At 43.4% G+C, this 23,564-nt stretch overlaps 1 protein-coding gene and 1 pseudogene across 4 annotated transcripts in view; one reads left to right on the top strand and one right to left on the bottom strand.

Moving 5' to 3' along the window:
* AZIN1 (antizyme inhibitor 1) overlaps positions 1 to 7,927 on the bottom strand; it is a 31,094-nt gene extending 23,167 nt beyond the window's left edge. For 3 of the 4 annotated variants that reach the window (XM_043483371.1, XM_043483374.1, XM_043483373.1), the window contains exons 1-2: positions 7,523 to 7,927; positions 2,179 to 2,316 (exon numbers count right to left, since the gene is read on the bottom strand). The gene's annotated coding sequence lies outside the window, so the exon portion shown is untranslated. The remainder of the gene's footprint in view (positions 1 to 2,178; positions 2,317 to 7,522) is intronic. The other variant, XM_043483370.1, reaches the window with a different exon arrangement.
* A 13,791-nt stretch (positions 7,928 to 21,718) lies between these two features.
* Positions 21,719 to 22,438, top strand: LOC122450951 (annotated as a pseudogene).
* Positions 22,439 to 23,564: the final 1,126 nt, after the last annotated feature.

Raw genomic sequence — 23,564 nt, 5'->3', positions numbered from 1 at the left:
ATACCACTAGAAATATGACTATAATGCAAAGTTAAGTTTTCATTAAAAGAGACCTGCAACAAAAGAAGTCATCCTTTAATATGGTCTTTCTTAAAACAAGAAGCCTGCTATGAAATTTCCATCTTAGAATCTACTTCTGACTATGGAATCAAGCACACCGCACCCAGAAAAGTTTTAAATCTTCAAGCCAATTTAGGAGAAAACATCAGATACGCTGGAAGTAGAATAGATGACTAATAAAATGTAAGAACTAACTGGCTTGGCACTGAACTGATGACAACTATACTTCTTTTTTGGAGAAGGAAATGGCAACCCACTCCAGTGTTCTTGCCTGGAGAATCCCAGGGATGGCGGAGCCTGGTGGGCTGCCTTCTATGGGGTCGCACAGAGTCGGACACTACTGAAGCGACTTATCAGTAGCAGCAGCAGCATACTTCTCTTTAATAAGCATACAAGCCACTTGATTAAAATGCATATTTCTGATTCAGGTCTGGGTGGAATCCAGTGTCTCCAATTCTATTCTAGGTTATGCTAATCTTGAGAGTCCCTTGGACTGCAAGGAGATTCAACCAGTCCATCCTAAAGGAGATCAGTCCTGGGTGTTCACTGGAAGGACTGATGCTGAAGCTGAAACTCCAATACTTTGGCCACCTCACGCGAAGAGTTGACTCACTGGAAAAGACCCTGATGCTGGGAGGGATTGGGGGCAGGAGGAGAAGGGGACGACAGAGGATGAGATGGCTGGATGGCATCCCCGATTCGATGGACATGAGTTTGGGTAAACTCCGGGAGCTGGTGATAGACAGGAAGGCCTGGCGTGTTGCGATTCATGGGGTCGCAAAGAGTCAGACACAACTGAATGACTGAACTGAACTGACTGAATGTTCCAAAGACGACACTGCATTAACAAAGCATGATTAAAATACTCAAAAAAAGAGAAATCAACCTATTTAGGGTTAAAGGAACTGTTCCAGTTCAATTTTCTCAGCTGTGATTTAAAAAATAAGCAATTTGCTCAAATTCACACAGCTAGGAGAAGACCGGTATGGGAAACCCCCCAATCTGGATTTTAAGTCAGTAGAACTTCACAGAAATCATTTTTCTATCTCTTTAAGACTGAAAAAAAAAATTCTAAAATTGTATAACTTGAGGTTAACAGTAAATGGGTTGAAAAGGTTTCCTTTAACATACTCTATCCAATTAGATCTCTTTCTTGAAATTTTCTTATGTTACTCCCTCCAGGTTCTCTAGCCCACTTAAAAACACCCAAATCTCAACACCTAAACCCAAATTTCAACAGCTAAAAAAATCTACAAATAATAAAACAATTTTAATTAATGACCCACACAAATTTAGCAGCACAAATTCAAACACTTTACTATAAAACTGCATTCTGCACAGAGGTTTAATTCAAAGTTAAATCCATATACAGAAAATCAAGTTAGCAAAGTCAAAAACTATCCTTAAAAATCTCTTGGGAAGGCGGTATGTTGGGAGCTAAGCATGCATTATCTTTGAAACATCCAGTTTTTCCACCAGATGAGTATTATACAGTCATTTTGTGAAAAAGAATATAAACTCTAGAAATCACATTGTATCTGGCAAGATGCTCATAACCAGAAAACAAGAATTAAGATTCACCTTTTAAATGCGATGCTCTAGGATAGTGCTCTGGTGAGTGGAATGGAGAGTAGACTCTTTTACTATATTTAAAAATAAACTTTCTTTTCTGACTTAAGCCCAAATACTTGAATCTACCAAGTTAAATGGTTGAATGGTGTGATAAGTTACCACCCACATTTAATTAAAAAAATAAAAAACCATCTCTCCAACTTATATTAAAATCTGGACTAATAAGATTTCCTGAAATTTAGCCTGCAGTATATACTTAAATATAGTAATAATGTGCACAACTGAATCAACTAAATGGGTAAGTAGGGAAATTCCTTGGTGGCCTAGTGGTTATGATTCCAGGCTTTCTCACTGGCATGGCCTGGGTTCAACCCCTTGTCAGGGAACAGATATGGCGCAAGCTGCAATGTATGGCCCAAAAATAGTGGGGGAAGGAGTAAGTAGTAAATACAATTTAGAGTTTTGAAAAGACTGAGCAAGAACTCTCCTTTACTTCTATTTTACAAGACCCTTCCTCACCCTCTGCACAGATGTGAAAATACTTACATGGACAAGTTAGGAGATGGAACCCCCCTATCATCAGCTAGGTTCCCAAGGTGGCTCAGCGTTGAAGTCGAACTGTTCTCTATACAGCACTTCTCCTAGGCCCTCTGGGTAGTTGTATACTTGGTCAGAAAGTTCGCCCTAAAGAAGAAAATAAAAATATATAAGTCATATGCTAAAAAATGCTAGGTTGTGCTTCAAGAAGGTTAAGTTGATGCAAAGGTTAAGTTCAGGAAGAAGTTTCAGTTTGAAGTGTTTCATTAAAGCACATTACACAAAATGATGTTTTCAAAGGGTTTATCATGGTATCAAATACTGTTTTTATACAGTAAGCATTTCCAAGCTGCAAGAATACATAACTGACAGAATTTGAGGTCATGGTCACCTTACCAAGTTGCTCTATCTACCTCAATCAGTTTCTACGCTTCACCCAATTCCATTTTTGCTTTTACTTACTCTAAAACCCAAATTTCTAAGTGGCCTAAAATTTTTAAATGTACAAGTGCTCTCACTAACCTAACATGTATGCAAGATTTTATATGTGTATCTAATAATCTGAAACTAACCAGAAGCTTTCTTTTACTCTCCAAATTCCAATTTTTTCTTTGCTTAAGTATAAAATCCTACTACATATTAAAAATAAAAGCATATTTTGTGACTTAGCTAATACACTATGTATACATGTGAAATAACTTTTGAGACCTGCCTAACATATCTGACAAGTAACAGAGGTTTACCTCCTTCTTATTCCTAACCTATCTACATCTAAGTCACTCTACTATCACTAGGAACAACATATGAATGTAAACATGCTTGACACTCTACAAAATGATAAGTTTTAGAAATGGTTTTTACCTATTAAGATTTGACTGAACAGACTTATCACCTCTAACCTAAACAACTAAACCTACACTTCTATTTGTACTTCAGTGATTGCTATTTTAAAGTAATACAACCTGACAGTATTTCTAGAAGATAGGGGGTAAGAATGAAACCAGAATAATGATGAAATGTAGGAATCATAAGAATCTGAGATTTCAGAAGCACTCTAGACACATCTTCAGCATATCTCATATCTCAACCAGGATAGAGGCACCCTTGGGGGAAGTAAAATATTCTTTCAATCTATTAGGGGTATCCTGATCACATACTCAATGACACTTATGGATAATTAGGAAAGAATCCATATCAACATGCAACAGTGACTATTAACATCACATTAGATTCCAACGAAATACTCTGGTTCCAATTCTCCCCAAACCAATATAATTTAAGTAAATTAAAAGCCATCCCCACTGGAAACAGAGAAGGAGTTTATTTTCAACTATTCTTCGGAATAGGATAATTATCCTAGCTGAGATATCCCCTCTCCCACGTATCAGTAGCTATTTTGTTGCTCAGTGCAACTGAAGAGCAGTGCTGTGAAATGTTAATGACATTAAACTTCAGGAATTCATGAATGTTCTTCAGTAGTATCTCTAAAACATTTCCACCTAACAGAAAAGATACTAGTAGGAAATGAAAGTTCTGAACTTCAAAAGGCACATTTTAATATAAATAAAGGGGGTACAGGGTCATTTACTTAAATGATAAACAATGTTCATCTGTACAGTCAAGATTAACCATTAAGAGGAGATTAAATAAAAATACGGGGGGGGGGTGGTGGAGAAGATACAGGTAACACTAAATTTGTCTCATTTAGAGTGGTGTTTATATCAGTTGGATCTTGTACACCACTGTAATCAAATCTCTCAGTTGATTAAAGAGAATGTCCCTTGCTACTATGTCCCTACTATCTTGGCAAATAGCACAGAGAGAACTAGAGTTAACTGAGTCAGCAGCTGACCAATAAAATGCACCAAAAACCTCCCATCACTTTGACAGTAACTACCCAGAAACTTAGTATCCCAAGTTATCAGTACGTCTCACCTCACACTGCCTTTATCAATGACTTTGGTATTCTTTCCAAAACTCCAAAACCCCAGCCTAATCATGAGAAAAATTATCAAACAAATCCAAATGGGGGACATTTTATTGGATATTTGGCTGGTAATTCTCTAGACTGTCAAAGACACGACAACTAAATGCAGTGTGGCACCTGAGACTGGACCCTAGACAAAAAGGACATTAAAAACTGGTGAAATCCAAAGAAAATCTGGAGTTTAGGTGGTAGGCATCCGGTCCCATCACTTCATGGCAAATAGATGGGGAAACAGTGGAAACTGTGTCAGACTTTATTTTTTTGGGCTCCAAAATCACTGCAGATGGTGATTGCAGCCATGAAATTAAAAACACTTACTCCTTGGAAGGAAAGCTTTGACCAACCTAGACAGCGTATTAAAAAGCAGAGGCATTACTTTGCCAACAAAGGTCCGTCTAGTCAAGGCTATGATTTTGCCAGTAGTTATGTATGGATGTTAGAGTTGGACTATAAAGAAAGCTGAGCACCAAGGGAGTGATGCTTTTGAACTGTGGTGTTGGAGGACTCTTGGGAGTCCCTTGGACTGCAAAGAGATGCAACCAGTCCATCCTAAAGGAGATCAGTCCTGAGTGTTCATTGGAAGGACTGATGTTGAAGCTGAAACACCAATACTTTGGCCACCTGATGCAAAGAGCTGACTCATTTGAAAAGACCCTGATCCTGGGAAAGATTGAGGGCAGGAGGAGAAGGGGACGACAGAGGATGAGATGGTGGATGGCATCACCGACTCAATGGACATGAGTTTGAGTAAACTCCAGGAGTTGGTGATGGACACGGAGGCCTGGTGTGCTGCAGTCCATGGGGTCGCAAAGTGTTGCACACAACTGAGCTACTGAACTGAACTGAATGTATCAAAGTCAGTTTCTTAATTTTGACAAATGTACCACCTCTTATAAGGTAAACTAGGTAAGAAGTATAAAGTAATAACTGTATTATCTTTGGTACTTTTCCGCAAATCTATAATTATTCCAAAATAAAGTTGTTTAAAGAAAAAAAAATCAAGCAAAGTATTCATATGATGGACTACTATTCAGCAGTTAAAAGGAACCATTTACTGGTGAGTGCACTGTGGATGAGTATCAAAAACAATCTGAATTTAAGAAACCTTTCACACAATATGTACAGTTTCATTTATATGGAAGTTGTAGAATAGACTTCCATAATAACTGCTGCTGCTAAGTCGCTTCAGTCGTGTCCGACTCTGTGCGACCCCATAGATGGCAGCCCGCTAGGCTTCTCTGTCCCTGGGATTCTCCAGGCAAGAGTACTGGAGTGGGTTGCCATTTCCTTCTCCACCCATAGTAACTAATCTATGGTTAATAAAAAGAACAGTGACTGCCTTTGTGGGTAGTGAGGGATGGAGCTTGAAGGGGCAAAAGAGAAGTTTCTGGGTTTGATGGCACTCTTCTCATCTCTGATAAAGGTTTGTATACACAGCTGTATTTTTGTTAAAACTCGTCAAATGGTATATTCAAGATGTGCATTTTGCTGTTACGTAAATTTTACCCAATTTTTAAGAAATATTTAAACAGTGTTAAACTAATGATATGTGCATACTGAAGTTGGAGGGGTAAAGTGTTCTGGTGTCTTCAACTTACTTTGAAATACACAGAATAAAAATTGATGAATGAATAGAGCAATTACAAGTAAAGCAAAATGTTAATCGGTTACTGAATCCAAGTGAGGGTACAATTCTTTCACTGCCTCTGTATGTTTGAAAATGTTAAACCTGAGTGGCAAGAGGGACGGCACTGATTACTTGATTAGGGTACCTTCCATTATCACCTATGACCATCAGGAGCCTATATCTTTCCCACTAACTCTTCAGGGCTTATTTGCCTTCATAATCAGCATCTGCACTCTCTTATATTTGTAAAAGAAATCAAAAGGTTGGTAGGGCTCTGCCCTATCATCATTCGCTGTATTTCTGCCAGGCTTATCTATAACAACCTTTCCTCATCACATATGGACTCTCCCCCTTGAGCCTTCATGTTCCCATCCAAGTAAGAGAGGCTCAAGGGTGGAAACAGGACAGAACACAAAGTATCTTAATGTGTCCACGATGCAACCACAAAATCCACTTAAATCTGCTGAAATATCATGGGGCCGTTAACAGTGCGCCAGACCTATTCAGGTTGCCGAATAGTAGCTTAGCCTAAGAAACACACGTTTTCCAGATACACACTGTAAAAGGCTGTTAAAACACCACCGTTGGTGGAAATTGTTAGCCGCTCAGTCGTGTCCGACTCTTTGCGACCCCATGGACTGTAGCCCGGCAGGCTCCTCTGTCCATAGGGATTCTCCAGGCAATAATACTGGAGTGGGTTGCCATTCCCTTTTCCAGGGGATCTTCCCGACTCAGGGATCGAACCTGGGTTCCCTGCATTGCAAGGCACATTCTTCCCGTCTGAGCCACCAGGGAAGTACTGAAACACCACCGTTAACTGCCAATATAGTACTTGATAAGCCACCCAAGCCTACTGCTCTCCCTCTCTCGGCCCAGGAATCGTGGCGCGGACTGGAAAACGAAGCCATGGTGACTAATCCTTGGGCTCCAGGAGGCGGCCCGGGGTGAGTGAAGGCGACTCGGCCCAATCGCCAGCGCCGCAGGGGGCGGGGCGGCAGCCCCGAGGCTTCCAGAAGGGGCCAAAGGCCTCTAGCTCGCTACCTGACACCGGGGCTTCCCCGCCGCCGGGCCCCTTGGCGGCGTCAACTTTCCTCCGGCAGAGAGGGGAGGGCCGCGTTCTCCGCACCCTCAGGCACCCGTCCTCCCCCGGCAGCTGTCACAGGAGGCCGGCGCCGGGCCCGCCCCGCTCCATTCATAGCCTAAGGCCGCGGCGGTTGCAGACAGTCGCGCCGCCCGCCCGGGATACCGAGACGAAGGCGCGGCGCGGCGCCGCTCTGAGCCGGGCGGCGGCACCAGGGCCCCTCGGGGCTGCAGCCCGGCCCCCTCCCCGGAAACAGCAATGCACCACGGGAGCGGGGTGGGGGCCGCCTGCCGCCGGGAGGCGACGCCGAGCCCCGCGGCGGCTAGACCCCCGAGCGCGCCCCCCAGTCCACACATAGACACACACACACACGCCCCCTCGCCCCAACCGCGGCCGATCGGGGCTCGGCTCGGCGGCCACCGGAGGCGCGCCAGCCGCCCCAGCCCGCCGCGCCGCCGCCGAGCCACCGGCCGCCGCCGCCACACACGCCGCCAGCCGCCATGTTCGAGGTGGCCGGCCGCGGGGACGCTGCGGGGGAATGCCGGCCGGTCGGCGGGGCCCAGCGTGAGGCGGCCGACAGCTGCCCGAGGCCGACCCACCCCCCGGCGCCCCGCGCCCCGGCCCCGGCCCCGCCCGCGCCCCTCGGGTCGCTACTCACGTGAGATAACGGCCCAAAGAGTCGGGTAAAGCGTCTTCTCTTTTTCGGCGGAATTTTTAAAGAGGGATGTGGTTACCTTGAGCAGAAATACCCAAGGCGGCCTGGGCCATAGGCTGCAGGGACGACGTGGGGGGAAAAGCGCGGCACCGACACCAGCTGTGCAACAGCGGCGGCGGCGGCCGAGGGAGAGAAATGGAACAACGGCGCGGGCAGAGGAAGAAGGAAGGCGAGAGGGCTGGGTGCAGAGAGGATTCGGCCTCGTCACACCGCAGAGCTGGAGAGCGAGAAAGGATGAGAAGAGGCAGAGAAGGCGGAGAAAAAAAAAGAAAAAAACGAAACACACAGCAACCCAGCGAAGAGCCAGCGAGTGTGGGAAGGCGGCGCCGGCGACGCCAGGCTTTATACCGAGGGGCGGGGTTTGGTGACGTCACAGCCGGCCGGGCCGCCGCTCGAGCCGGAGGGCGCGGGGCCGCGGCGCGGAGAGGAGGGAAGCGGGCGGAAGAGAGTGAGGGCCGGCGTGGGGCTAGCCGAAGGGGGCGGGGCGGGGCGACTCGCGGTGCAGGTGCCTGTCCTCCTCCGCACCCAGTCCCCCGCCCCCGGCCTCTTCCAGCCCACCGCCGCTTCCCGGGCCGGTGAAGGGCCAGCTGCGCGGACTTGGGCGGGCGGGGGAGAAGGGAGGTGGCCGGGACAGAGCGCGGCGTCACCGGCGCCCCCGACGCCCGGGCGCCTGCGCTCACGCCGGAGGCGGACCGGGGCGCTTTGGGAGCTGGTCCCGGCGGCCGCGGCGCCGAACGCTGTTCGGGCCCGAAGCTGGCGCGACGCCTGCATTGCCTGGAACCTGCTCTGCCTGGAAGAGGGTGAAAGAGGGCGGCCACCCCCGGAGCTTCCCGCCCCCGCCCCCTCCTCGAGAGCTCTCCGCTTTGTGCGGGCTCTATAGGCTACGCCTGGGGACTGCACTCCCGGGGTCAAGCGTCAGCCCCCGCGGGATGCGGCGCTCCTTTTTTTTGGGAAGCGAGTTTCTAAGGGCCAAAACGGCTCGGCCCAGTGTTCGGGTGGTTGCAGGGGCTTGTGACCGCGTGGGCATGTCCCCAGTGTTCGCACGTTGCAGTGTGGTGCAGTAGGATTTTTTTTTTTTTTTTAAGGAGTGTGGCTTTTACGTCTTTTATTTTTACAAGGGTTGAGGCCGGCTGACCCGGTCTTTATTCATGAAGGACCTGTATTGGAGAGGGCATTACCGACGTTAGACGGGCACAGTACTTTAATTCCCTACGTCTCATTGCGCGGTCATTTTAATTTTACTACTCCAGAGCAAACTTATTTTTACTGGGGAACCTAGGACGACCTACATGGCTTTTAATTTATTCTCATGTTTTTAAAATGTCTTCGCGCTCGCCATCAGAAACCCTGAGTTCCTCCCGTGCTAACGCCTTGCAGCTCAGACGCACGAATGAAATGTATATTGACACACACTCCAAAATCTTTGCAATAAAGACTGAGACTTTTTTCCACTGGCATTTCCCGACCATATGTTTACTTTGTAGCACTGTGGTTGCTACAAATCAGATATGAAAGGAAAAGAGAGCTTTCTTGGGTAAGAAGGTAGCAATGCTCAATGTAGGCTCTGAGGTGAAAGTATTAGGTAAAAACCAGGGGTTGTGGATTCTATTCCTGATTTCATATTTCCATATTTCACTGTGCTGTCTCTTGGTTTTTTCTTTCATTCCTTAAAAATTCTTTACGTTTCAGAACATTTACAAGCACAGCAGTTTACCAGACCCCCTGCTGGAGGGAGGAAGGCTAGAAATGAATACACTTGAAATCTTGATAACAGTCTAGCAGGGGAAATAAGACAACTACACCAAATAACTAAGTTATTGTTGTAAACAGATAAAATGCTGTGTGGAATCTAGTAGAAGGGGGAAATAACCGCAGCTCAGTGAGAGAAAGGCTACTGGGGAAAGGCAGAGACAGATTTTGAGAGCGGACACTCCAGACAAGGGAAATTAGTCACTTTGAGAGCAGATATTCCAGGCAACGGAACTGCATGAGAAGGCACAGAAATGGGCCAGTTCAAAGCACTGTGAACTAGCTTTCTGGCTCCAACATAGGTACCGCTGCAAATGAGATTGAAAAGGAGGGTGAGGTGAAACGTAGGGATCATAGCTTGAACTTCATTTGGGAACCATTAATCGGGGACATGGTATTTTTAAAAGATTTCTCTAGCATCAATGGGATTGAAAATAGAAAGTTTGGAAAAGAGGAAACCATGAAGGCGACTGTTACATAGTTAAGGGAAGCAGGAAATTTGGAATAGAGGAGAGGAAGGCATAGATGAAGGCATAGAAAGAGTAGGGATAATTTTGAATGTTAAGGGAGAGGAAAGAAAGTGACATTCCTCAGTCGCGACCCCAGGGGCTGTAGCCTACCAGGCTACTCCATCCATGGGATTTTCCAGGCAAGGGTACTGGAGTGGGTTGCCATTCCCTTCTCCAGAGGATCTCCCCAACCCAGGGATCGAACCCCGGTCTCCCGCATTGTAGGCAGACGCTTTACCGTCTGAGCCACCAGGGAAATCTGATTTGGGGATATGAAACTTATCAACAGGGAGAATTATGAAATCACAAATGGAGAGAGAATGTCCCAGTTTGGGGGAAGACTGAGCCTTCCTTGAGCATAGTCCAAGCTGTAAAATGTAAAATGTAAAAATGTAAAATGTAAAAATGGTCCAAAGGCCCCTGAAAACATAGATCTGGAGCCCTTTTGGCTGTAAATTTGGGACCCTCTCCTATAGACATGGTAATTAAGGAAATGTTAAGGTCTAAAGGAAAAGGGATCTAAGCACGGGACTTAAAGAAATGCCAGAGAGGAGAGAAAGAGGACCAGCCCAAGGAGTAGGAGAAGAATCACAATAGTGCAAGGACAAGCCATTCATGGAGGGTGTTCCAAGATGGAATGAATGATCGGAATGTCATATTCCTGAAAGGGATTCTTCTGATTTGGGAAAATGGCATGTCATCAGTAAACTCCAAACTCATGTTAAGAAGTTTGGATTCTTTAGCCAAAAATACTTCAATCATAAGGGTGAGTTGAATTTTAGAAAAGGGGAGAGTGTGAGGGTGAGAAAAGGAACTGTATATTTGTGGCAGGGAGAACACTTGGAAAGCTATTATAAGGAGAATGATAAGGGCCTGAAAAGAAGTTATGCGTGACCTTTAACTGAATAATTTCAGTGGAGTGAGAGACACAGAACATGGCAGAGGTTGAAGTCAAGAGAAGCTGAGATGAAGTCAGCGAATGTCCACTCTTTCAGCTGGACTAGACCCTACTCCATCATTGTTTATACAGTGAAGCAGCTCAACAATTTATTATTCAAACCATGTACTTGCTCAATTAGTATTTGTGTATTCAAATCTAAATCATACTAGCTTTTATTGCATACAACAGAGCCTTAAAAACAGTCCTGCCATGAACTAGACAGCATAGTAGGTAACTTTAACAGAATGATAGCTGCCTAACGAGAACAGCATGTTTAATTGTGTTTCGGGTTTGAGGTTTGGGGTTTTTTGCCAAGTCAGGTTACTCATACACAAATCACAGGTAGTGCCAGAGAAAGTATTATTTTTAAATAGAGAGCCTTAAGATAAAATAATACCATTCACACTTAGATCATCCTGGATCATTGATTCATAACTTGTTTGCTTTTGTGCCAATAGATGTAAAAGACTGAATGAATTAGATCGTTGATAAAGACAAGTCACTCAAAAAACAATGGGTAACCCTAAAATTACCAGCCTATAACAGAAATATCTTGTAGTCACATATATAAATGTGACAAACAGTCCAATGGTGATTGAGCATGGAAATCATAATTTAATGGGAATGTTTGAAAAGAGCTTAGTAAGAATTTTTATTGTGATACCATGCAGGGCCCTGTGGAGCACCTGGGCACAGAGCCTTTCTGGGTCCCTCATTTCTTTGATTATGGAAAACAGCCTTCATTTAGCCTCCATGACCTTGCCTTAGTGTGCAGTGGGCAGATTCAAGCTGAGTTAATTAAGGAAGGGAGGGGATGCAAGACCAGGGTGAAATAGTCAAGAATAGCCTTGGGACAAGGTCCTGTTTTCCCATCAATGTATGTGAGTGAGTGAGTGAGTGAAAGTCACTGTGGTGTCTGACTCCAGGGACTATACAGTCCATGGAATTCTCCAGGCCAGAATACTGGAGTGGGTAGCATTTCCCTCCTCCAGGGGATCTCACAGGGATCAACCCAGGTCCCTCACATTGCAAGTGGATTGTTTGCCAGCTGAGCCACAAGGGAAACCCATCAATGGATATACACAGCAATTTCTTCGAGCTGTTTTGTAGATACTGAAACCCCTTCCAGGAGGCAGAAGTTACGGATCAGTGATGATATGCTGTAAACCCCAGCCCAGACCTGTTGGACTTGAAGGTGGATGATGCCGACTCCTAGTTAGCTCACTACCAACCCATCAGAAGAATGTCCACAGGCTGATCATGCCCTTTTTGAACAATTACTATAAAACTCATCACTATTTTCCCCAAATTGGGACACCTAGTTTGGAGGGCATGAGCCCACTGTGCCTCTTTACCTGGCAAAGCAATAAAGCTAACTTTTCTGCTTCACCCAAAACTCTGTCTCTGAGATTTGATTCGGCATCAGTGTACAGAGAGGCTGAGCTTTTGTCACCAACTGCTAAGATACATTCTTATGAGTACACTTTATTTTATAGAAAACCAAAATATATAGGTTTAGAATAGTTAAAACACTCACACTTTGAGACATCGTATTTCAGTTGTCTACCACATCTTTTTGTACACTGATGATCTTCCATAAAAGCAACTTGCTTATCAAGAATCTGGCACTGTGTCTTTTATAGACTAGTACAAATCCAAAATCATGGCAGATGGTGACTGCAGCCATGAAATTAAAAGACACTTGCTCCTTGGAAGAAAAGCTATGACCAACCTAGACAGCATATTAAAAAGCAGAGGCATTACTCTGCCAACAAAGATTCAATAGTCAAAGCTATGGTTTTTCCAGTAGTGATGTATGGAGGTGAGAGTTGGACTATAAAGAAAGCTGAGCACCGAAGAATTGATACTTTTGAACTGTGGTGTTGGAGAAGACTCTTGAGAGTCCCTTGGACTGCAAGGAGATCAAACCAGTCAATCCTAAAGGAGATCAGTCCTGAATATTCACTGGAAGGACTGATGCTGAAGCTGAAACTCCAATACTTTGGCTACCTGATGCAAAGAACTGACTCATTGGAAAAGGCCCTGATGCTGGGAAAGATTGAAGGTGGGAGGAGAAGGGGATGACAGAGGATAAGATGGTTGGATGGCATCACCAACTCAATGGACATGAGTTTGAGCAAGCTCTGGGAGTTGGTGATGGGCAGGGAAGCCTGGTGTGCTGCAGACCATGGTGTCTCAAAGAGTTGGACATGTCTGAGCGACTGAACTGAGTGAACTAAACTGAAAAATAAGTAATTAATCATTTACTTGCTTTGTAAATTACTTTGGGAAGACAGAGTTCAGATTACATACTATTCTCTTTTCAAATAGAATTGATATATGCTATCCTTTATTTGCTAAGTATCTGTTGTTATAATCTCTTAAGAGCTGTAATTCCTTTACCTAGGTTGATTTTCACCTCAAATATGGCATCACTTATTTTGGAAGGAGACTTTATTGTCATCTTTTTGTTTTCTCACAAAATTTAGGGGTCAGGTCAGTAGGGTTTTGTGGCATCCCAAAACAGGCATCCTGCATTCCAGCACTGGTATCTTTCATATCACCCATGTCTTTGTCCTTTGAGTTTCTCCAGTGGCTCAGAAGTAAAGAATTCACCTGCAGTGCAGGAGCCACAGGTTCCATCCCTGGGTCAGGAGGATCCCCTGGAGGAGGACATGGCAACCCACCCCAGTATTCTTGCCCGGAGAATCCCGTGGACACAGGAGCCTGGTGGGCTACGGTTCAGAGAGTCGCAAAGAGTTGGACGGGACTGAAGCGACTTAGCACACACATGCGTATCTTTGTCCACAGGATAATTTGAACTATACAGTGGTAAGCCTGGAAAGCAAAAGATGATAGAGTCCAGACACAAACCCAGTTTAAGAGAAAAGAGTTTCTTTCTATTTTCATGTCAGTGGCTATGTATGTTATTAGGTACAGGTCAGTGTATCTCCCAAGTGATCCTGGGTGGTTTCTAAGATAAACAAGTCATAAACTGTACACTAACATCTTTTATTACTTTGAGAAATAACAAACTATTCACTGTTAATTTAAGAGGACTGTTTTGAAACCCATATTAAAGGGCAAAGCAGTAATCCAGTTTTACAAATTAAATGTAACACACATGACTAAAATAATCAATGGGCTGACACATAAGTTTGCTCCCTCATATCTTCCTCTAATCTTTGGGAGTTAGGAAATCCTTGGAAAATTAATCTCATTTTCACTTTGTTATCTGGTAAGTGTTTTGTTTGTTGGGTAATACATAGCAAGATAGGCTTGTATCTATCTCTCTGTCTCAAAACAACTGCCTGGCAGATCTCCTAAACTTTTTGGTTCAGGTCATAGAAAATAGGAGCTCTGAAATCTAATTTTGTCCAATTTGAATTATGATATGCTCTATTTTTTTAAAAAATAAATAGCCTAGGTGCTGCCACATAAGCACCTAAATGATTGTTAATAGTGGTAACTGCAGGCTACATTTTGTTCCTTTGTCATTTAATTTGAAGTTTTGCAAGTTCTGTGATAAACATCTATAGCTACTTAAATTCACTGTACCTAATATTAATGAAAAGGAGAAAAACTCATGCCATAAAGACAAAAAGAGATTAGTTGCTTCTTTACTAAAATAGGGAGAGGGAACATAAATGGTTTGATTTCACAAAAATAACTAATATTTTTTTGTCATTCAACCATTGTTGGTAGTAGTAATTTGAAAATCTTCTTTCATCTTGGTCCTTCTTAGCTAAGTCATTTAACTTTAAGCCACTGCTTTTATTTTTTTTAATCTTTCGGCTGCACTGAATGGCTTGCAGGATCTTAGTTCCCTGATCAGGGTTAGAAGCCATGCTCTTGTGCACATAGGGTCCTAACCACTGGGCCGCCAGGGAAGCCCTGCTGAAACCATTTACCATAGACTGGGACTTGAACCCACGTGCTGGGACTTGAACCCACGTGGCTGGCACTCAAACCCAGGCAAAATCCACAGTACCTGGTTTCAGGACCTATTGAAGCTCAGGTTCTTGATGTCTCATCACAGAAAGAATTTAGTGAGAGACAAAGTGATAGGTAAGAAGTGGATTTATTTAGATTCAGAGAGAGGCACACTCCAGACAGTGTGGGCCATTGCAGAGGGCAAGTGCGGCTGTGAAATGTGGTGTGGTTAGTTTTTATAGGCTGGGTAATTTCATATACTAATGACTGGGAGGATTATTCCAACTATTTTGGGGGAGGGGTGGAGAGTTCCAGGATTTTGGCCACCACCCCCTCCTTGGTCTTTTAACAGTGCCTTGGAACTGTCATGGCGCCTCTGGGTGTGTCATTTCACTTGCTGATTGAGGATCAAGGTCTAGTCTTGCCTGCCATCTTTGTCCCATTAGCTTCTAATCAGTTTATGCTGTGTCCTTGGGCTGTGTCATTCTTTCGAAAGTTGTGCCCTGCCCTCTTCCCTCCTGTTACATCACCTCCACTGCTTATAGAAAATGTATTCCTCATTCTTTTGGGAGAACATCTTCCCTGCCATACCCTGAGCTCAGCTGGGCACTGCTATCTTTTCAACCCTCTGACATCCTGGGATGCAGTAACTGGTTTACAGGTTGATAGCTTCTCACCCTATCTTGATTGTAGAGGCAGCTCAATAACGATTGGTACATATTTGATTCAGACCTTGGTTGGAAGGAGGAGGAGCGGATGGGGAATCATTTCTTCTGTTGTCATCTCATGACAATATGAACCAGCAGCTGCTGGCACAAAGGTCCTAGGAGAAAATGAAGCCACTGCTCATTTTGAAAAAGGAATAGTCAACAATCTAGTTGTCCCATTTTTCTTGTTCTTCAGCTATACCAACAGAAAAATTTGTTTTTCTTACTTAAGTCAGTTCCAACTAGTTTTCTCTTACTTGCAACCAAGAATCCTGGGCTACACAAAAGAATGAAAAGAAAAGATCTTCATTTAGAGTCCCAAAATCAATTGCATAAGTACAAGACAGGAGAGACCTGATTGTTGATTATCTAAATACTACCTAAAAAAAGAAAAAGAAATACTACCTAGAAAAGATAGTTGACCACAGCTGGCCATGAACCAATAAGGCATGTGTGGAATTGCTAAAAACAAACCCCAAACCAAAAACACTTGAATACAGTAATTTGGGACATTCAATAAATTAATGCATTGACAAATTACAGGTCAAAGAAAGGTAACAGTTTGGTTTACTGTTTTGGTCAGAAAATAGTAAATTTGGGAAGGGAAACTTTCACTGTTGTAAAATTCTAGTTAGCACATTATACAGGAGAATGAAAACTAGATAGTTTGGAGGATAACCAAAAAGATGGAGGCTTAAAAAAAAAAAAAGATGGAGGCTTCCCAGGTGTCGCTAGTGGTAAAAAACCCACCTGCCAATGCAGGAGACATCAGAGATGCCGGTTCAATCCCTGGGTCAGGAAGATCCCCTGGAGGAGGGCATGGCAACCCACTCCAGTATTCTTGCCTGGAGAACCCCATGGACAGAGGAGCCTGGCAGGCTGCAGTCCACAGGGTTGCAAAGAGTCAGACTGAAGTGATACAGCACAGCACAGCACAGCCGTAAAGATGAGGAGGTCTAGAAAACAACATACTAATAGGAGTGATAAAAACGTTAGACATAATTTGGGGGAACTCCAGAGAGACCCCAAGTCTTTTGTGTCAAGTGAGGATGCAAGAAGTCTGCCCCTTGAAACAGAGCCATCAGCCAGCCATGTTGGCACCCTGATCTGAGACTTCCAACCTTCAGCACTGTGAAAAATAAAGTTCTATTTCTTGTCCATTTTATGATATTCTGTTATTAACAGTCCCCATGGAATTAACCTAACATTCTCTATAAATCTGTTCTGAGCCAGGCATTGTATAAGCATTAAATTTAATATTCACATATAGTTTAAAAATGGGGGGAAAATCAGAGGGAAATTGGAAAAACATAAAAGCAGAAAGCTATGATTTTTTATACACCGGGTGCCAGGCACTATTCTAAAGTCCCTTATATTGTCATTTAATCCTTCAATAGGTTTGTCAGGTAGGTCTTACTATGCCCATTTTACAAATTAAAAACAGAAGTACAGGGACCTCTCTGGTGGGCCAGTGGTTAAGAATACACCTTGAGATGAGGGAATGCAGGTTCCATCCCTGGTCAGGGAACTAAGGTCCCACATTCCAAGGGGCAATCGAGCCCCCAGGCCGCAACTAGAGAGAACGGGCCGCAGCAAAAGTCCCACGTGCTGCAACTGAGACCCAACACAGACTAAATAAATAACTAAATATTTAAAAAGTAACAAACACCGGAAGTACAGTGAGGTTATGTAACTTGCTCAAGGTGACCCAGCTAAAAAAGAAAAGGTTCAGCTTCATATCCAAAGATGTCTAATGCCCAAGACCCAGCTTCAGGCTGCTCAACTACACATTGCCTCTTTGACTCGTCTATAAATATGTCAACTCTACACGTGGACAAGAGAAACCACAGTGTCAGTCCAGACAGCAGAACTAGGTCCAGTGGGTTCCCTTGGCTATGCTCTACCTCCTTCCTAGCCTTGAGTTTCCAAGAGGTTTGGTTTGTGCCTTTCTAGAATCCCTTGGACTGCAAGGAGATGCAACCAGTCCATCCTAGAGGAGATCAGTCCTGGGTGTTCATTGGAAGGACTGATGCTGAAGCTGAAACTCCAATACTTTGGCCACCTCGTGCGAAGAGTTGACTCATTGGAAAAGACCCTGATGCTGGGAGGGATTGGGGGCAGGAGGAGAAGGGGACAACAGAGGATGAGATGGCTGGATGGCATCACCGACTCGATGGGCATGAGTTTGAGTAAACGGGAGTTTGTGATGGACAGGGAGGCCTGGTGTGCTGCGGTTCATGGGGTTGCAAAGAGTTGGACACAACTGAGCAACTGAACTGACTGACTGACTGATGGCCCCTTTAGATTCTTGTCTTATGTTATTGTAATTATTTTCTGAACTTTGCCAACAGCGTATTAAGCTTCTTTATGGCAAGCGTTTTTTTTCTTTTTCCTTTAATCTGATGGAACACTCAGCACAGTGCCTTGAACAAAGACCTCTGATTACTTTCTAACAACGCAGTAACTGGCAGTGCCCTAGGTTGTCTCATGGAGCAAAAGGCTGTCTTGTGACTGGACTAGCTCAGAGATATAGATAGGATTCTGCCCTGGGAGGATATTGGAGAAGAGGGACCTCTTAGACACTTTCTTTACTTAATCACAAAGCAAAAGTGAACATATTCATTACTACTCATTAAATAGTATTTTTTAAAAACTGGCAAAATTTAGCATTACTTTAACTTTAAATATGATGGTTACATATTAACATATAAAGAAGTTCTATTTCTGTATGATGCTTTATTTATTCGTACTAAAATTAGGATGCGTTTTATCTGTAATTAGCCATTATTGATTCCTTCTCTTTTCCAAGAAAATCAGTAGTCTACAATAGAGGAGGAAGAAAAGAAAATGCCTGTCTAATTTGAGAGAACTGGATAGTGAGCTTTTTTGTTTGTTTTATTTTGTTTAATTTTAAATGGTAGTTATAAGCTGGTAAATGGTTAAATGGTAGACATAAGCTGTCCAAGAAAAACTGGGGTGTGTTTTTTCACTTGTGTGCCTAATTACCAAGAAAAGAGTGTTCGCTTTTCAAGGAAAGTGAAAGAATGGAAAATGAGGGTTACTATAATAGTATAACATCAAGAATGCTTAAAAAAAAAAGTCAGTCATTGTTCTTTGTGCACAAAAACAATGGTGCTTAACAGCACCATTGATTCCTAAATCAAATTTCCAGCTGCCAACCCTTGAGTGGGAGATGACTTAACACAGACGGTCTGTGTGGCGGCATGCCTCTCACTTCCCAGGCACTGTCCACACTGGCAGCAGAGCTACATGACTATCAAACACTGGGATCCAGCATTTGGTGGCTAATACCACAGTGAAATAATGAACCAAGCCTTTTAGTTGTTAGAGAACAATGGTCATAAAAAGCAAAATCAGTATTCTTCAAATATGATGAGCTGGCATTACTTAGGGCCTCTGATCACTGCTTGCTCTGCCCTCTGGTTTCTTAGGTCTGGGGAATCAGATTGGATTGGACCAAAGCCTGGGTGATCCGACAGCCCCAGAGAGTACTCCAGACTTGCAGGGAAGCAGGACTACGTATTCTACAGCGACAGCTCTTGTCATGAGGAAAGAAGCCCTTGGAAAAGCTCCTCAGTGTTCTGTCATTTTTGCCACTTTGGGAAACTGCCAAGCCAGCTTACTTGACATTCAGCCACACATACAGAATACTGAAAGTGTAGGTGAAGAAAGCAAGAAGGTACTAGAATGTGTCAACCTTGAGGGCCTCCAAGGCTCACAGAATTAGTAAAGTCAACAATGAAAAACAAAACTAGAATTTCAGCTTTCTTGTAATAGAGTAATAGCATTGAAAATGGGAGGATAGCCTTTGTGTTTTTCCTAAGCGCATACTACTTGTAACCTTAAGAAAATTTCTGAACTACTGCAGGCAAGTTTTTTAGTTGGTGAGTATTGCTTCAGTCACAGTCCTTTCAATGAATATTCAGGGTTGATTTCCTTTAGGATTGGCTGGTTTGATCTCCTTGCTGTCCAAAGGACAGCTAGGGACAAGAGGCCACCTGAGTGATCTTGGAAGAAGATTCCCCACCTCTCCCAACCCCCTTCTGTCAAGCCTTGATATGACTGCAGGCTGAGACCCAGAGGTCAATAAATTGTCAAGTTCCTATAGCTAACAAATAGCAAAGCCAAAATTCCTGTCTCTCTTCTACCTCTTGATTCAATTCTCTGCTGTCTTCCCTATGTCTTTAGTCTCCTCTTCTCTTCCCACTTTCTGTCCTCTACCTTGGATAATTTATTCATTCCTACAGAATTATTTGACAGGTCTATGCTTATGACTCCAACATTGTTGTCACTAGTTTTGATCTGTCATTAAAAATGCAGCTATAAATGGTCAACTGCCTCTAGGACTCCTTTTCTAGGATGTCCTCTGTTATCTCAAACTCAAGATTTCCTTATCTGTAAAACATGAGTTAGTTGTTCCACGTGGCTAACTACAAAGTCTCACTTAGCTGTAAGATTCAAATGAATCTAGGTCCCAAACTAAATTCATCACCATCCATTCCATCCCACTAAACTGATCCTCCTTTCATGTCTCCCCTGCCTATGCTTGAAAACTTTCAATTCCTTCTTTTCTTTATTTCTCCCATACAAAAAACAAGTTCTGTTCATCTTTATTTTGAAATTATCATTTTTTTCTCTTCCCTAGTCCAGTTCTACACCACATATTTAGATAGCTGCAAAATCTGTGGCAAAGCTAGTTTTTCCTGCCCCAATCCATTTAGTGTAGCTATTTCTTATACTGAGTGAGTGAGTGCTCGGTCGTGTCTGACTCTTTGTGACCCCATGGACTGTAGCCCACCAGGAGAGGGGTTTACCAAGCCTCACATACTTCTGGGTTGGGAGGTGGGATTTTCCAGCTCGCCAGACCATTACTCTGAAAATAAAGAAGAGATGAAGCCAGCTGGCCCGCCCACACCCTATCACGTAACACCTTCCTGCCACTCCCACGATGATTTTTTTTTAAAGGGGCTTAGGTCATTGTCCTCTTTTCCTGAATTAAAGTTCCTGTATCATAGCTTTTCAAAAAGCTTTCAGTATTCTTTCTCTTTAAAAAGATACCATTGACATAATAAAATTCCCCTATAATCCCAGCTGTCCCCACCCCACTCCCGTGATGACCACCCTAGCTGGGTGTGTATCCTTGTAAGTTGCAGTCTTTTTTTTTTTTTTTTTTTGGCTGTGCTGGATCTTTGTTGCTGCGTGGGCTTCCTCTAGTTGTGGTGAACGGGGGCTACTCTTTAGCTTCTTGTTGCGATGGCTTCTCTTGTGGAGCACAGGCTCCAGGGAATGAGGGCTTCGGTAGTTGTGGCCCATGGGCACAGTGGCTGTGGGCTCTAGAGCACAGGCTCAATAGTTGTGGTGCATGGGCTCAAGTTGCTCTGCAGCATGTGGAATCGTTCCAGATCAGGGATGGAACCCATGTCTCCTGTATTGGCAGCTGGGTTCTTTACCACTGAGCCACCAGGAAAGCTCCTGAAGTTGCCATCTTGAATCACCTTGTGAAGTCAGTGTCTTTGTAGATAAGCTTTGGATCACCTTAGCCATTTTTCCTGCTCAACTCCAGGGGCCCTCACCAGCCCTAAACTATACAGTATTACGGTCTTTAATCCCAACATTCCTCCCTCTGATCATAACCTCCTTTACCTTCCAGATGCTTCATGCCATGCACATACCTGCTCTTCAGGCATAATTGCCCAATCCTTTTTTTAAAATTGAGCTCAAATTCACATAAGATACAATTAACCATTTTAAAGTATAAATTCCGTGACATTTAGTGCATTCAAAATGCTGTGTAAATACTACCCAAAGCAATCTGCAGATTCAAATGGAATTGCTATCAGTCTCAATGACTTTTTTTTTTTTTGACAGAAATAGAAAAATCCATCCTAAAATTCGTATGGAATCTCAAGAGAATAGCCAAAAAAAAAAAAAAAAAAAAAAAAAAAAAAAAAAAAAAAAAAAAAAAAAAAAAAAAAAAAAAGCCTTGAAAAAGAACAAAATTGAAGGACTCACATTTCTGGATTTCAAAACTTAACTACAAAGTTGCAGTAATCAATGTGGTACTGGCATAGGACAGACATATAGACCAGTGGAAGAGAATAGAGAGCCCAGAAAGAATGATTTTTAACAAAGGTGCCAAGACCATTCAATGAGAAAAGGACAGTCTTTTTAACACATGGTGCTAAGAAAACTGTATATCTACATGCAAAAGAATGCAGTTGGACCTTACTTTACCCCACAGACAAAAATTAGCTCAAGGGCTCTCCACTGGCCATTCAAGATGCCGAGGGGTAAGAAGGCTGAGGTGCAAAAGATAGACTAGGCCCCTGCTGTCATGAAGAATCAGGAGGCTGAGAAAGTGGACTGGACATCCAGCCCTAAAAGGACCTCACCCGCTTCATAAAGTGGCCCAGCTACGTTCCCCTGCAGTGGCATGCAGTACCTTATATAAGCGGCTGAGAGTGCCTCCCGTGATTAACCTATTCAGCCAGGTCTTGGGCTGCCAGACAGCTACTCATCTCCTTAAGCTGGCCCACAAGTGCAGACCCGAGATGAAGTAAGAGAGGCAGCAGAAGTTGATGGCCTGAGCTGAGACAAAAGCTGCAGGCCAAGGGGACATCCCCACTAAGAACCACCTGTCTTTTGAGCAGGCGTTGATTCTGTCCCCACCTTGGAGGAGAGCAAGGAGGTGCAGCTGGTGGTGGTTGCCCGTGACGTGGATCCATTGAACTGGTGGGTCTCCTGCCTGCCCTGTGTTGTAAGATGGGGGTTCCCTACTGTGTCATCGAGGGGAAGGACAGGCTGGGTGGCATGTGTGTTCCACAGGAAGACCTGCACTGTTGCCTTCACACAAGTCAACTCGGAAGACAAGGGCACTCTGGCTAAGCTGGTGGAAGCCATCAGGACCAATTATAATGACAGATATGACAAGATCTGCCATTACTGGGGAGGCAGCTTCCTGGGTCCAAAGTCAGTGCACTTTGTGTTGTTTTGTCGCTAAGTCACATCCAACTCTTTTGCAACCCCAGGAACTGTAGCCCACCAGGCTTCTCTGTCCATGGGATTCTCCAGGCAAAGATACTGGACTAGGTTGCCATTTTTTTTTTCCAGGGGATCTTCCCAAGCCAGGGATCGAGCCCGCCTCTCCTGTATTTCGGGGGGATTCTTTACTGCTGAGCCACCAGGAAAGCCCATTGCCAAGCTGGAAAAGGCTACATAAAAGTAATAAAATTTCTCATTCAGTTAAAACAAACAAACAAAAATTAGTCAAATGGATCAAAGAACTGAATGTAAAACAAACAAACAAAAAAAACTTGAAGAAAAATTAGGAAAAATCTTCATGGCAGTGGATTTGGCAGTGGTTTCTTGGATAAGACACCAAAGAAACAGGCAAAAAAAAAAGAAAGAAACCAGACAAACTGGACTTATTGAAAATTAAAAACTTTTGAGCATCAAAAGACACTATCAACAGAATAAAAATTAACTCGCAAAATTAATGTTTGCAAATTATATATCTAATAAAGGATTCATGTCCAGAATTTACAGATAATATTTTAAAAGAAAAATGTTATCATACTGTTTTTGTGAGCTAAAAGATAACTAAAATATAAATGTTTAACTCTCCTGTTATATACTTTTCTGTATGTGTGTGTGTGTGTGTATGTTATAAAATATATAGAGGGAATTCCCTGGTGGTCTGACAGTTGGAACTTGGGATTTTCACTGCCAGATCTCTGCTTCAATCCTTGGTCGGAGAACTAAGATCCAGCAAGCCTCATGGCACAACCAAAAATCAATTAGCTAACTAAATTAATTACATATGTATGTAGAGAAAGGCATAGATAAGCTACATTATATGCACACATAGAGAGACTGTAAATTTCTTGAGATTTGGCTAGTCCTAAACATTTTTTCCCATGGGTTTGGTATATAGTCTTGTCCCATAGGAAAATTTCAATATATTAATTATTTTTAATTGAATGAAGGAGAGAAAAAATACTCTAATTCTTCCATTACCAGTAGTGTTTTTCTAAAAGTCAGAGGCGATCATGCCATTCCTTGCTCAAAATTCTTGCATGACTTCAATCCCAGTGCTTCCCGAGTTGAGTGTGGACTGGTCACCTGGT

The sequence above is a fragment of the Cervus canadensis genome, chromosome 12, assembly GCF_019320065.1.
Source record: "Cervus canadensis isolate Bull #8, Minnesota chromosome 12, ASM1932006v1, whole genome shotgun sequence".
Taxonomy (NCBI): Eukaryota; Metazoa; Chordata; class Mammalia; order Artiodactyla; family Cervidae; genus Cervus; species Cervus canadensis.
Note: the sequence above shows the minus strand (reverse complement) of the source record. Positions and strands in the feature narration are given on the sequence as shown.